Consider the following 14,146-nt stretch of genomic DNA (forward strand, 5'->3'; position numbering starts at 1 on the left):
AGAATAATAGTTATTAGCATTGGCAATAATTCTGGTTATTGTAGTGTTGACAAATAAGGATTGATTGGATTAATGCCTTATTATCCACTGCATCAGTGCTTGTGAATGGAATGCCAAGTAAATAGATTAAATATAATTAAGGACTCAGATAGGGCTCAGATAGGGTGGTCCTTCATCTCTTGCCTTCTTTATCTTGGTAATTGATGTATTAGTCAGGATTCTTAAGCATGCTGGTTTGGCTAGTCCTATTGAAGGTATTGAATCATCTGCTTGCTTTCAAACTTGAGAAGTCTTCATTTGCAGATAATACTTTTTTTCTATGCTAGTAAAAAGAAAAGTATAGTGATAGTGAAAGCAATCTTGGGTTTGAGCATACTTCCGGGCTCAGGATTAATTTTTATAAAAGCTCGATGATATGCGTGAATTTGGACAAAAATGAAGCTAAGCCTCACTGAATTGTAAATATACATCCATCCCTTCACATATCTAGGCCTGTCACGTAGTGATAGCAAGTTTTCCAAACAGTACTAGATGCTGCTTATTGAGAGAGTGAGTTCTAGACTTGCTTCTTGGAAAGATAAACTCTTTAATTAGCTTTGCGGATAGACTTTCCTGGATTGATTTAATGTTGACTGTTGCACCATCCTACTTTATGTCTGTGTTCAAACTTTCCTAACATGTTGCAAACATAATTGATTAGCTAATAGCTAAGGATAGCTTTCTTGTGGAAAGGTAAATTAAGAAACCAACAGCGGCTTTAATTATCTTGTAAATTAGGACAATGCATGCAGAGATAAGAAAGAAGGTTGCCTGGGCACCAAGAACATGTATTAGTGACTTGAACCACCCTTTGCTGGTCGAGTGGGCTTGGAAGCTTTTGAGCCAACCAATTAAAAATGCCTATCATGCCAGAAGAAATTTAGAATATGAGTCAGAAAATCTTTTGTGAATGTTTCACCAATGTGAAGGGATATTAGTAGGGATTCAAAGGCTTTTTAGAACTGCACCTGATTCAAAATGAGTAGTGGTGATAGTATCAAATTCTGGGAGGATTCTTGGATCAGTCCTGTTCCTCTTGCTTCTTGGTTTGATGAGCTATTTAGAAGGATGGTTAAAACAAACACTTCCAATCGCCTCATTGGAACTGGGAGAGACAAAAATGGTGCATTACACTACTTAGCCCTTTTAACACGAGGCCCTTTGAGTCTGCTAAATACGATGCCTATATCCAAATGTTAGAGCCAATCAAACATTTACGAGTAGCAAACACCTATGCATGGAAACTCACTAACAATGGTAACTTTTCTATCAACTCCAACAAATTTATTAATCTAGGTGGAGTTCTTTGGCCCTTCCACCGAGCCAACTGGCTGAAAGCGGCAATCTTGAAGAAAATTAAGGCCTTTATGCAGTTAGCTTTGAAAAATAAATTGCATACTGGTGATATTATGGCAAATAAGATTTGGAAAGAGTTACTAGGTGTTCTTTATGTGGAGATAACTTTGAATCAATATCGTATTATATGGTCAAATGCAAGGTTTGCTGAACTGGTACCATCGATCGTTTCAGTCGATTGGTGATACGGTTCGGTATGGTTTCATACAGTACCGAATTGATGATCCGAACTGAAAAAAAAAAAGAGAGAAATAGAGAGAGAGAAAGAGGAAGAAAAAAAAAAGAGGAAGGAAAAGAAGCCGGCGGGGATGCCGGACGGCCTCCGACTGGCCGCCATAGTCGTCGGAGGGCGCCGTCCACGCGCGCGGCGTCGTAGGCGTGAAACAGGGGCATCGCCCCTATTTAGCAATTTTTTTTAAAAATATAGTTTTAAGTGAAGTCGGCAAACGATTTGCCGGCTTCACGATTTTTATTTTTTTAAAAAAAATTCTTAAGTCGGCAACCCAGTTGCCGACTTCATAAGTTTAAAATAAAAAAGAAAAAAAAAATCGAAACAGACGTCGTCTGTTTTGAAAAAGAAGAAAGGGCGGAGCCGCGGAGGGGCTCCACCCGCTCGACCGCCTTCAGGCCGTCGGTGTCGGCTCGCCGGCCATCGGGAGCCTCGCAACGGAGGCACCGTCTGTCCGATAGGTTCCCCGCCCCCCTCCGAGCACTCTCTCTCTCTTTTTTGCTCTCTTGAAAGCCCTATCGGGTGATACGGGGTTCAGAAGCCTTCCGACGACCGCAATCGGCCATCGCCGGCCTCCGACGGCTCCCACCTCCCTCCCTTCCCTCCCTTCTCTCTCTCTCTCACTTTCCATTCTTTATTCTTTGATACCACCGGTGTACCGATTTTACCGACCGAATTGTGCCGGTTTTCCATCAGTCCGGTATGAGATGGGATGTACCGGCCGGTTCAGTACGGTATGGTAAATCTTGGTCAAATATCTATTTGCAAAAAGCTTGTGGGTTGATCCGAAGGTACTCAGGATCTTTGGACTGCAGAGCATGAAAATGAAAAGAAAATTAAGGTGAGATAGAGATCGGTTATCAATTGTGGTTGGAAAGAAGCTCCCACATTTTTCTTCGAAAGAACTCTTGCATCAACTCTATGCTCCACCAGGCCTTTCAAACCTTCATCCACTGGGAGAATATTTGCAATGAAAAAACAAAAGAAAGCTATCAAGACCCTCCTAAATTTTCTGGGTCCAACGTTGCCGAAGCAGGCATCTTAATCTCTTTTGTTCTTCCTGGTTGTTGTAACCCCTCTTGGCTGTGTACCCTGTCGGCTATGTTAAACTGTAAATACTTTTAACCTTAATGAAAGCTGGCGGAGGCACTTTGCTTCCTCCATTTTCCCTCAAAATATAATATGCAAGGTTTTTCAATGCATGACAATTTCAAAATTCTTTTCCCCTGTACGCTGGCAATGTAGAACTTTCTCTTATAATATCACAAGACATATGACATGATATATCCTAATCCAACAAGTGTATCCACACTTGACTTCCTGAATTATATTGTGTGATGTGTCTCACATGTTGAGATGCAACAGATTGGTTTCTTACTCTCTTTTCTATTTCAAAACCGAATTTTTCTTCCTTTTTTTCGAAAAATAAGCTAGCCTTTTTATTAAGGTTTTCTTGATATGTTTTCTAGAACCAAGTTACATTTTTCTGAATGTTTTATATAATTAGGATTTATTAGTAACTAAGTCAAATTCGTCGGGTTTATGAAAGTGCCCACGTCCATAAAAGTGCTTGTATTAAAAAATATTCTCTGCCATCTTTTACCACCGTATTGGTAATCAGTTCATCCCACATCGTCCTGACCAATTTAAATGCAAGTCACTATCTCATCCGTAACATTTATTCACCTTCTCTATCTCTCTCTTCACATGCCATAGCCTACAATATGTTCAGAACTCAGCAGTTATGGTTAAGGAGCTAAATCTCAAAAGGTGTTGGTGGAGTGATTACTATACCTCTTGGATGCTTACGTATAAATATAAATGCGTTTCTTGGTCCTCAGAACTGAATGAATATGATCTTATTTATGGGATGAGAAAACTATAAATTTCATCCGCGTGGGAGAGGGAGAGATGGAGAGAATATTTGTTGGGGGGGTTTCTATTAATGCTGCAGCCTGTCTTCTTGTTTGGTAGCCGGGCGTTTTAAATGCTCTCCCACACATCGCCCTCCTTATATTCCACCGAGACATTCCCCACCTCCCCCACCCAGCTCTCTCTCTCTCTCTCTCTCCAACTTCTATGTGCTGCATGCTAGGAAGAGAGAGCTTGTTAAGGCTCAATCCATTCTCATCCTCTTTGTTTCTCCGTTGGATGAAGGAACGCTGGCTTCCTTTTTCTCACTTCTTCTTCTCTTCATCTTGTTTTTATGAGAAATCTTTTTACATCTTATAAGTTTCATGGCTTTCCAATGTCTTTTCTCTAGAGAGAGAGAGTTCTTGTTAACATTCCCTTAATTTTCTTCTTCTCACTCGGAGTCAGCCATTTCTATCTCTTGTTTCCTTCTTTCAAAAATGCTTTACAAACTAAGTTTTGCTACAAAAAACCACTCAGCCGCTTTGTTGCAGTACCATTTCTCCTCTTGATTTGATATCTAGTGTGCCATATGATAAAGCAAAGTGAAAGATGCAATCCGAGTAATCTTCTTGACCGAGATTTGTGAATCACCACAGTGTCGCTCTCTATCTCTCTCTCTCTCTCTCAAGCTGTAATCCGGGAGTCTTCTTGAGTGAGATTTTTGAGTTACCTTGGCATTGCGCCCTTTTTTTACTCAGTGCTTCATGCCTCTCTCTTGCCCTGCACCCCACGTTGGAAGGAAAGGATCGAGGAGCAAGCACGTATGAATGAAATAGTTACTATGATGTTGGCCCGGTTCACTCAGAATGCACTTCTCCTAGGGCAGCGCGAATGCTGGCTTTAGACACCGTGTTCTGATTGAGCCGTGCCAATATCTTAGCACTATTTCATCTCTTTCTCCTTGTGTTGCTGCTCAGCATCATGAGAGTTTTTCTCAGGTATAGCTTGGTTTCTGGCCCAACATAACTATGCTATTACACCTTTTTTGATGGAAATTACAAGAAAAAATCTACGGATATAACAAAAGTACTTCAAACGATAACCACAGCCATACTACCATGAAGGTAAGACTTACTACAAACCCCACCATCATAGTGATCTCCAGACATAGATAAAATGGGAATTATCCCCACAAAGTGCTGTCCAACCGAAGAAAATGTTTTTATAGACCTTTTTCTTATGTATAAAAATACTATCTATTGGGATTTTTTTTTTTTTGCTTTCTCGTTTTTCTAAGCACATACATACATGGCTTATTTTAAGGCATGAAGTTATCTCATGGACCAGCTTTCTCTAGCTTTATGACCATCTCTAACTTTTATTTTTCTTGCCAAGTACGATCTCTAACGTTTAATGAACGAATATCTTCTGGCCCTTTCACAACAAATAGTTTGAGCACAGGTCACTGTGCCCCACTGCAGTAATTTAGTTAAGTCACCAAATAGAAAACAAATACCAGTAGGTTACTCCATCAAGAAGTAGCGGATGCTTGAAACAAATATTTTACTATATGGAGGGTGCAAAGAGAGAGTAGTTGAAGAGGAATAACTGTACATAAATGAGGGCAGATAAGCATCAAAACAGTAAGAACAGAAGGCATTTATGCACGTAGATGCTTTTCCTTTATGTCGTCACTCAGGTAAAGATTCCCTCATTCATTGCTGCTTCACCCTTGGCTCCCTGCCTGTATTTACTGTACCTCTCCCATTAATTATTTAATTCATTTTTCCTTTTATCTTTGATTTTAATTTTTAAATTTTAAGGCTCATGTTGTAATTAAAAACTTTTACATAAGTCATGTGGTATTAATTAATGGAAAGGAAAATGTTGCATTTTTCTTTTTTTATGGTATTAAAGAAGTGAAGGGAGATGTGTATACATATATAGGTAGGTAAATCGGATGAATCAAACCATTCGAACGCGGATACATGCATGCATGAGAAAAGGAACATATACTTTCAATCACAAAGTTTTGTTCTTTCTCAAGGAAATGAGAGAATGGATACAAGTCATGAAAATAGAAAACTGTAGTTGGATCTATTACTATTAGGTAATATGACCGAGGAGTTCAATTACCTTCTAGATTTTTTTTAAGAAAAAAAAAGTATGAGCTTTTTTTAAAAAATGTTTAGTGGCTTTCAATGTCATTAAATGCATATCAGTGATGCAGGTCTCATTTCTTAAGCTCGTCTGTGCTGTTTGGTTGCCATTGGAATAGTATAATAAGATCAAAGGAGAAAAGGTGTCATCTTTGTTAACGAAAAATAAGCTATTGATCTCTTTTGTCTCTTCTTACTTCTTCGAGAGATATGATGTGGAAAAGACTGGAAAACTCCTTTATAGATAATTGAACATTGAGTTAATATTTCATAGTCACTTCAATATCAAGTGTTTTAAGAAAGTTTCATGATGTTTTATGTTTGGATTTCTGGAATTAAACAAACTGAAAAATGTGTCAAATAAGATTTAGTTCATCAAGCTCCATAAGAGCTTGCTTTGGCTGCCACTAAATTCCAGAATTTTTTTTTATAACTATTGATACTATTGTTTGTTAGTAGAAGCCAAGGCCTAAAAGGTAGTAGGGAATGGATTAAATTAAATTGGGTGGGATTTAGCACTTGATAGGAAGTCAAATTAAGGAATTCAAGTGCAGCACTGCATTGCACATCTGTGTGCCAAGAAAGGCACACATTTATATGATAGTTATTATATCTCAGGCAAGGTTCCCATGATGAAAAGATAAACAACAAATTCCCGACCAGTATATGATGGATTACTCTTCTGTCTCTATCTTCCTCTTTATAAAAACATGTCTAGAGAGTGACAGACAAAAGGTATGTCTATTTATGTTTGCATTCACAGCTAGCTTTAAAGGTGCATGACATTATGGGCTCCACCGCAAGGCACAACCTGCAGAATTGTCTAACATCAATTGGACATGAAGTGTCACTATAATCTTATATTAATTAAAAAGATCATTACAATTTTAAATACAGTGATTTTACCTTAATTAAGACTTCTAATATCAAAACAAAGGATGGTGCAAAAGCTCCTTTGGATCTTAGTAGCACCCAATGGCGCACATGTTAACATTTCGGTGAGATTAAAACACCACTGATGGAGTTTGTATCTGTATTTTCTTTGAAGAAATTGGTAGGTACAGCAGGGGATTATGGGTGTAGTTGCTCAAAATTTTCTGATGAACAAATACAGATGCTTGTGTTGATTATGGTAAGGAATGCCTCATTACAATAAGGGAGACCACAAGAATATTCTTCAGCAAAAACTCCACAGCGGATGAGGTGGTTGGGAAGGAGCTGCAGCTGTTTAAAGATTGGTCTGTTCTATGTAATGACTGGGAGCTTTCTAGTTTTGCCACATTGGCTGGCAAACTTCTCAAGAGGTCATCCTGATTCCAACTTCTACCTAGTTTCAGTTCTTGTTACTATTCTCAGCAGTGATCCTGAAATCTACTCCATATTCTCATCCCTTACCGTAACACTGTTCACTCCACTTTGTAATCCATTCTCACATGTAACTGTCACTCATTTGTAATTATTTATTATTTCAATAAAGTTCAGGGTGGCTCTCAGCCTCCCTTACAATCAAAAAAAAAAAAAAGGTACAAGAAGGGAGACCTCTTGGACTTCAAAACAGAGAACTCGATACATAGCTGGAATATCTACAAGACATTAATCAATTTGCAAAAACTAATTTTCAACACTTCCCCTGAATTTGGAAAAGTTTAAACTTCTAGTTGCTGGCCAAAAAAAAAAAAATCTGAATTTTTCTTCTGGAATTGCCTTGGTGTTCTCCAATCCTGGAAAATTTTAACTTAATCTCCCCTTTGTCAACTAACTCCTTTATGAAGTGATGGTGAATTTTTATATGCTTTTGGTGAGCTGAAAAGATTCTTTCTTATAGCTATGGCTTTCATGTTATCACAATGGATGGTAGTTGCATACCTCTGAACTTGTCGCATGTCCTGTAAAAATTCTTCTGAGCCAACCATCTTCACAAGCTGCACCTATGGTTGAAGTATACTTATTAACGTCAGCTGAAGATAATGCCACCATCTGTTGCTTCTTTGATCATGACAGAGAAATAACCTTGGTTCCTAGACAAAGTACATGGACTGATATAATTTTCTGTCATCAACATAACCTGCCCAATCACTATCCTTTGTAGCCCATTGGATGTTTGTCTTCTTCAGCTGGAGATAGAATGCCAAAAATCTTGGTCCCTTGAACATATCTTAGGATTCTTTTGGTTGCTGCAAAATGAAGCATACTAGGAGCATCCATGGATCTTGAAACAATGCTATTGACATGAACAAGGCCTTCTTTTGAAAAGTAGAGGAAGTGATCCAACAAGACTTCGGTATATAGAAGCGTTATCTTTCTCCTTGCCATCATTCTTTGAGAGCTTCTCATTGTTCACTGCCATTGGAGTGGGTGAAGGCTTCATTGTGCCATATTGAATTTCCTTCAACAAATCAGGTGCATATTTTTCTTGAGAAATGAAAAATCTTCCCATGTTCTTACTTCATTGAATTCCAAAAAAGTATCTCGTACGGCCAAGATCAGTCATGTCAGATTGCTTCATCGTGGCTTTTTTATTTGAAGAAGTTTGATCATATATAGTAGGATTATTACCAACATATATCAAATCATTCACATAAAGGCATACAATAAGAAAAAGCCTTCACATCTTGCGTTTTGACATATGAAGAAGGATCACTTGGACTTTTGATGAAACCATACAGCTGAAAATATGCATCAATCTTGCTATTCCAAGCCTCCATGTAAAGTTTTGCTAAGCCGATGTATCTTGTCTTCTCTCTCTCTCATCGCATATCCTTATGTTGGCTTACATAGACTAATTCTTCACTTTCACCATGTAAAAATGCTGATTTAACATCTAATTAATAGACTTGCAACTGGAGTTAGCCTGTTGGTGCTAAAATATAGTTCTTATAATCTCTATTCATGCTATCTTCAATGTCAATCATGTAGTACTTCACTAATTTGTAGATAAACAAAAACATAAAAACCACAATGATGCCAAACAGACATAAGCTTACCAGGAAGCCCAATCAAGGCCTTCACCACATCATTTTTCCTAGGTAAATTCCCACGGCTTGCTTAAATATCACAAACTATAGTATCGGTTTCTTATAGTAAGCCAACAACTTGTTACTTATAATAATTTCATCCTAATGAAATAAAAGGTTAATTATAGTTTCCCCATCTGAGGCTAGGCCCGATTTCACTAAGCCTCCTATGGTTTAAAAAGTAGTACTTAACCCACCTGGGATTAGGTCCGTCAGACATCTCATTGCTCCATTACCCACCTTTACGGTAAAAAAGATTTAAGGATTATTTTTCTCAGATTTGAATGTTCTGTTCTTTCCCAGAATTCTCAATCCTTCGACTACTTCCCCAAACCGAGTGCTTTTTCCACCGAATCGAAGCCTCCTTTCATCTAATCAAAGAGAAAACACCAATTGAAATAAAAAAAAAGTGGTACATTAAATTTTTTATATATTTTTCGTTCCCATTTGGTATTTAGATCGAATAAATTTAGGTATTTACATGTTTGTATGGTGGAAGCTCACTTATGGCAATGTTTTCAATTTCTTTTCTTCTAACGGCCGGCCCTTTATTTAGATGTTTGGAATACTTTGAAGATTCAGCAGTGGTCCCATTATATTTCTCTATTTCGATAACTTCCAATCATTCAATAGTGATCTGAGTAATTGTTTAATGTATTAGTTTGGTATCATCCAACATATTTGGATTTGTTTAAACGCTTATGCAGTGGTCCTAGTAAACCTAAACATCTTTCTTGTAGTGGTCCACAGTATTTGGATTACTTAATAGGATTATAAAATGATCACATTGTTGCTCTTAGATTGTGTAATAGGATTACTTTATATTGTTTGAATTACTTCTCTATAGATTTACTTGTTGCTAAATAAGTACCGACAGTTATTTTATTTCGCATGCAGATATATATGGCAGATGCTAGATTCTCTTTTGAGATCCATCATGGAGGAGTCCTATATCAAAGAGAATCAATACAAAATATTCTGGAGGTAAAATGGATCACTATGATAATGTTGATCCTAACTTGATAAATTTCTTTGAACTCTAAAGCATATATTAATCTAGGATGCCTATCCACCAATAACATATACTTCTTGGTACCCAATGATAATCTTGAACATGGATTAAGGTTATTAGAGACTGATGATGACAAAATATCATGTTAGAGTTACATTCAGAGTGGGGAGTTTTTATGCTGCCATTGAATATTAGAGGAGGCTCCATAGCTATCCAGGAGGATAAGTTTAGGACCCAAGAGAGCGAGGATGAGGTTGTAGGTATATAGAATATTGTGAAGTTTATGGACTTAGCTGATAATGAGGGGGCTTATGAAGTTCCTGATAATAAAGCTGATAATGAGAATGATAGACAAGAATAGAAAGTTAGGCCTAATAATGAGAGAGGTAATGGCAATGATGGTTGGGCAGATAATGATGAAGCAAATGCTCGAGCAACAAATAAAGATGAAGATGAAGATGACTCTATTTGGTTGAATGAGGGTCTTAAAGATCCTAACTGTGATGACATTTTCAATACTAGGACTTCTAACCCCACTCATAAAGATGATTCATCTATACCCCCTTCTGATCATTTTGGTGCTACAGGGCCATCGACAGAAGGGGAATACATCTCCTTAGATGATTCTGCTAAGCACCATCTATACAATGAGGATTTGAGAAGTGTGCGTGGGTCTTTCGACGATGAGAGTGAGCATGATCTAGAATTCAATAAAAAAAGTGGACATGGTAAATCCAGACTTATAGTTGGAGATAAAGTTTACAAATGCCATAATATTTAGAGCTGCATTGAGGGAATACGCAGTAAGGAGATCAATTGATATAAAGTTTAAGTTAAATGAAGGTTATAAAATGTCAGCTATATGCAAGAATAAATGTGGGTGGTGAATATATGTTTCTAGGATTAGGAATGAACTTATATTTTAGATCAAGATGTTCCACCTGACTTATGTTTGGGAGAGAACTTTTTCTAATGCCCAAGTAAAGTCTTGTTACCTGGCTAAAAAATACTTGGATGAGTTCAGGATAAATCCAAAATAGGATGTTTCAACTATACAAACTCATGTTAGAAAAGATATTTCTGTGGATGTTAGTAGGAGCCAAGTCTATAGAGTCTAAAAGAAAGCCAAGAAGATCATTGAAGGAGATAAAAGGCTATAGTATGGAAAGCTGAGGGATTATGCATAAATGATTAGGATGACAAATGTTGGAAGTCATATCATTTTGCATTGTAAGACTTATCATGAGGGTTAGCAGTCTATTTTTAAGAAGATGTACATCATGTATCATGCCCAAAAGGTGGGCTTCTAGATAGATGCTTTCTGATGGCAAGATTTAGAGGACAGCTGTTCTCAGCTATAGATAGAGATGGCAATGACAATATCTTCCCAGTGGTGATGGTTGTTATAAAGTAAGAAAATAAAGACTCATGGAGTTGGTTTTTTTTGTATCTTTGCAGAGGATATAGATAGGTCAGATGACATTGGGCTAGTATTTATTTCGGATAGGCTAAAGATATGTATTCCTTGCTGTTGAGTTTCGAGGTGTCATGTATGCAGATTTTTAAAATAATTTCAAAAATGAAGCGGAAGATCAGATTAAAACTATTTTAATCTACGCATATATAGATCTAATCTTACACATACGGATCTAGTTTCTATGATGAAAATAAAAATGAGTATGCATCTGATTTCAAATACAAAAATAACTTAGTGATCAGATCATCTATTTGAATTGCTAAACTCCTTCAAATCTGGATCTAAAGATGTCTGTAGGTTCTGGTTGAAGCCGCACATGCATTTAGCCTTGATAGCTATCCATATGGGATTGAAGCAGATCGGAAGCACCAAAGACTACCGAGGTGTCAGCTTTCTTTCAGATCTCCACTTCGCTGGTTTGAATCTGATCTCCTTCTTCAACCATTGTAGAAGAGATCTACGCATGAACTCCTTTTGCATAGGATTGGAGGAAGAGCAGGTTTGATGGAGAACTCCTTCTCCTTGCTTTTCTCTCTCTTTCTAATCTCTCTCTTGTTGAGCTCTCTCTCTATGTGGCTGACCAAAAGGGGGTTTGGGTGTGTGGATGATGGAAGAGGAGGGGGTGGCACAGATGAATTCTATGACTTGATTGACTTTCACGCCCAACAAGACCCCTCCTTTTATTGATGTGGTGAAGGGAATTAGGTAGAGTTCAATTAAATTTGAACTCTTATCAAATAAAAAGTTCAAACTCAAATTGAACTAATCCAATCCCATGTGGTAAGGAGAGAGGGAAGCCCAGGGAAGAGAGCACCAACCTTTGGCGCCCTCTCTCCCTTTTTACGTACTCCAAAGGAAGGGATGTGTGCCCCTCCTTTCTACCATGAGAGAAGAGAGAGAGTCCCAAGTAAACCTGAGACTCTTGCATATCTATCCAGTTTGGGTTCAATCCAGATTCAGTTCGAACCCAATTCTAACACGAATCGAGCCCAATTCATTTCAGACTCAATCCTAATCCAATTAGGATCTAAATCTGAAGCCAAAAACCCAATTAGGTTAAGTCTAAACTAATTAAATCTGATTTAATTATTTAGAACTTGACCTTCTATTTGATCTCATCAAATTGGATTGCAATAAATACAATTAAGTCCTCTTTGCTAACTGTTAGCTGATCTTATGCTTGTAATTTTTACAAATTGATCTAAATCGTCAATCATGTTGATAATTTAATCATGATCTAATTATTTCATCTGATCAAACTCTTTCTGTGTGTGATCCAATAGATTCTGTTCTGTCTGGTAGTGAGATATACTATGATCTCTATCATAGTATCATCGAAATACCTTTCAATCGGTTGAAACATTTTCAACTCTTATCCAACAATGATCATCAATCCAGAGTGATCATAATAAACTCTCATAATCCACTAGTGACACCTAGTAGCATATGATGGTAACCCAGCAAAATAGAATGAGTAGACACATAGGTGTAGTTTTCGTATAATTTAGTTTCGCTATCGTGAGTTCCAACAAGATGGAGATTATGAAAACTCATCAAATCCTAATATCCATCATATGAAAGATTCAATTAACTTGAGTCCAAATCATGATACCAATAAAAATTTCTTTCCATCAATTATCTTGCTGTGGCCATAGACTTAAGGACTCAGCTTCTCAAATCTTATAGGACTATTCTTTATCTACTAAGCTCGATAGATCCCATCTAGATGCTTACCCTACTCCTACAATGAACTTGTTGTAGCCAACATATACTATAAGAATTCAAATAGTTAGGAGATCATGTTTATGTACAGTCAAACTATAGCAATCTCATTGTGAGCAGTCAAAGCACCGCAGATCAAAAAACTACTCACACCACTACAGCATCAAGAAGATCACTGACGAATAAGTAGATATCCATGTGATCTTTCATATGATCATGCTCAATACCGATATTCTTGATATCTCGCAATATTATCGTTAGGGCACCATGATTATCAAATTAAATCTGACTTTAACAAAAATTAAAAATACATAGAGAGTAGCGAGTCGAATCAAATTCACAGAGAAGGCAGTGCTTTGATTTTAAATCTTTAATTTAAAAAAATAATAATAAAAAATAATTTAAGTCAAAAAATAAAAAATAAATCTGGTACTAAAATCTATTATTTAGATCCTAACTTCTACTTATAATAAAAATAAATAATAAAAAATTAAAAAATATAAAAATAAATTGGTACTAAGATCTACTAACTAGATCCTATCATCTACTTGTAATAAAAATAAAAGATAAAAATTTAAAGTATAAAAAAATAAATTTTACATTAATTGAAAGTTAAAATTTAATTATAAAAAATAAAAAAAATAATAAAATAAAATAAAATTATAATAAGTATCTGAAGTTGATTGACGTAGTCTCATTGGGAAGATGATCGATGATCTCTCCTTCTTTTGCACTCTATGGAGCGAATCAGCTTTTTTTTTTCTTCTCTTTGGATCCTTAAATCTCTTTAATTTTTTTCATTTTTTTTATTTTTAAAACTTTTTATTTATAGATGAATTTTTTACCTTTTTCTAGTAGCAAACGGAGTCCCAAAACCTCTCAAAATCATGTTAAACCCTTGTCCCTTAATTCTGACCGTTGGATCTTGTTTGGACTGTCCAGATTAGCCCAAAAATTAGACTTCATCTCCTCATCTCGATCAGGATCAATGACAGTCGTTGGATCGTATGATAGATTTAATTTCGACCATTGATCAGTGCACTGAACCTCCTATTCATAGTTGAGATTGATTCTGACCGTCGGATCGGACATCAGATCGAATTTCGATCGTCAGATCGCACACAAGATCTCCTCTGATTTAGTTTTCAACCGACAACCAACACAGATTGTCAGATCTCGCTTAGGATCAATTTGGGCCATCAAATCGAGCACTGAAAGTGGGCCACCACCGATTGATATGGGATAGTGCGTTCTAGACTGTCTGATCGCGTAAAAATTTTTTGC

This window comes from Elaeis guineensis, chromosome 11, assembly GCF_000442705.2.
Source record: "Elaeis guineensis isolate ETL-2024a chromosome 11, EG11, whole genome shotgun sequence".
Classification (NCBI taxonomy): Eukaryota; Viridiplantae; Streptophyta; class Magnoliopsida; order Arecales; family Arecaceae; genus Elaeis; species Elaeis guineensis.